The sequence below is a fragment of the Curcuma longa genome, chromosome 8 (assembly GCF_044706935.1).
Source record: "Curcuma longa cultivar G26 ecotype Majalengka, Jawa Barat chromosome 8, ITB_CL_G26_1.1, whole genome shotgun sequence".
In the NCBI taxonomy this organism is placed as follows: domain Eukaryota; kingdom Viridiplantae; phylum Streptophyta; class Magnoliopsida; order Zingiberales; family Zingiberaceae; genus Curcuma; species Curcuma longa.
The window spans coordinates 3,023,875-3,026,290 of NC_133868.1; positions in this window are offsets into that span (position 1 = coordinate 3,023,875).

Sequence of the window (2,416 nt, forward strand, 5' to 3'; positions counted from 1 at the left end):
CACGTGTAGAAATATGCTCACTAGTTGTGATCCAATCACAATTTTCTCACGCTATGAATCGTATTGCGGACATTCAGTATTTGAGTTTAAATCTCAATCAAACACATATGGAATGTGCACTCAAATAGTGAAATGCTATTTATCCAATAAATAGTATAACCATAAGGTGATTGCCTTAGAACACCTCTCAAATCTAACACCTCTAGGCATGGCCGTGCCTGATTTCTAGAGGTGCGGCTGTTCCCGGCCGTGCCAGTTTTCCAGAGCAGTGGCAGTACATGGTCGTGCCTCCCACGCACGACTGCTGCCCATTTTCCAGAGGCACGACAGGCTATGCCCGTGCCTCCCAAGCACGCTTTTAGCACTCCTTTGATCTTATCTTGGATCATTCTCCAAAACCCTTGGTCTTGGCTTGGGGGACGGCGCCTCCCCACTTGAGAGGCCCTAAACACTCCACCCTTCGCCGATCCACCCTCGCCAATCCATCTCCACCGATCCATCCTACACCAGAGCAAGAAGAACTTCAAGAGGATGCCTACGCTTCAAAGATAAGTCTTCCCCTTTTTTGGTGGATGACGTTTTCCTTGCATACTTGTTGTAACCTTCTTGTAATGGAGTAGATCTTTGAGTTTAGGATGTAGGATGAACATCTATGTAATGATGGTGATGTATGAACTAGTTTATGTCATTTTTCCTATTCAATGAAGTGTTTATATTTGTTTCATGTATTATGTGCCTTGAATGTGTTTGATGAAATGTTTGTGTGAGCGCATATGCATGATTATGAGGGGTAGATTACTATGTAGGGAGATCCTAGGATCGTATACCGGGGTGCCTTGTGACAGAAGGTTAACCTTAAACCGGACTTTCTGAAGTAATCTTTACATGGTGATAAACTTCCATAAGGGATAGCTAATGGCTATTGATGACTAGGAAAGGATTCCTTAATTGGGTGCTCGGTGACAGAGAGTAGTACACTGGAAGTATGCTGGGGCGACCGAGTGACAGCGGGAGAGCCATAACCAGGCTATCTGGTGTCGTCCTGAACTAGTAATCATAGCGTTAGAGTATCATGGTTAATTCCAACAAAGCCTGACGAGGTCGAGTTGGTATTTTGGTTAGAATCCCTACAAGGTGGTAAACATTGAGAGTAAGGGAACAAACATGAATTAGGGATATCACCTAGCATTGATGTGAAACTGAAATCCTAGACTTATCCATCTCATCCATAAACCCCAAGCCAATCTCTCTCTTTCTCTACCATACACAACACACATCCTCAACCAATCCGTTTCCTTAAGAGTCTAGACAACTATCTTAGTGACATCACTATAACTAATACACAGTCCCTGTGGTTCGATATCTTTTTATTACTTGACGACAACCGTATACTTGCGGAAGTACATCAAGTTTTTGCGCCGTTGCCGGGGACTGTTGCTATTAGCTTTAGTGACTAGCAACTTTAGTTACTTTAGACTCTGAAGAATACAAAAAAAATTCAAATATAGAAAACTTAAAATATTTTGGTTAGAATGCCTACAAAGTGGTAAACATTGAGAGTAAGGGAACAAACATGAATTAGGGATATCACCTATCATGGATGTAAATAAAAAATCCTAAACTTATCCATTTCACCCATAAGTCCCAAGCCAATCTCTCTCTTTCTCTGTCAAACACACAACCAACATCCTCAACCAATCCGTTTTAAATGGGCTTTTAGCTAAATGGGTCATTAATAGGTTAATTGTCTTAATGGGCTTTATGGTTTGAATGTTTTCTTAATGGGCTTTCCCTATATGGGCTAGCTAATGGTAAAATGGAATGAAATTGGGCCTTAAAGAATGGATAAAGTAAATGGGCTAATTCCATGTGGGCTTTGCAAAAATAAAAGAGAAAAATAATGGAGGAACCAAGGATTGATCCTTGGACCTCAATGAAATGGCAAGCCTAGTAGAGCATGGGTTAACCAAATGGGATAGCAAGTTTATCTTGTTAAAAGCATAGAAGGCATGATACTTAAATCTAAGGGTATAAGAATGGGTATGAAGACAAGTGAAGAGGCATTTTCTTGTCATTACTTCATGATTAATAGGATTTAAGAGAGGAGTTTTGAGAAGGATTTGTAACCCCCAACTCCACTAAAGCTTTATAAGCTCTCCTTGCCGAAAATCCTCTTTTCTTCCTCATTTCCCCTCACCGAAAGCTTTCTCTCCTTCTCTCATTTCTTGGTGGCCGAAAGTCCTTGGGAGGTTGCTACATCAACCAAGCTAAGGGAGCAAAGGGGAAGAGATCTAGAAGGCTAGGAGGATTTAGGGTGCTCACAAGGGAAGGTCTAAGGGGCTTCACAAAGTTTTCTTCTTCTTCTTTAGGGTAAACTTCTCTAAAGACTAGGTAAGTTCCCTCACCCTTCAACATA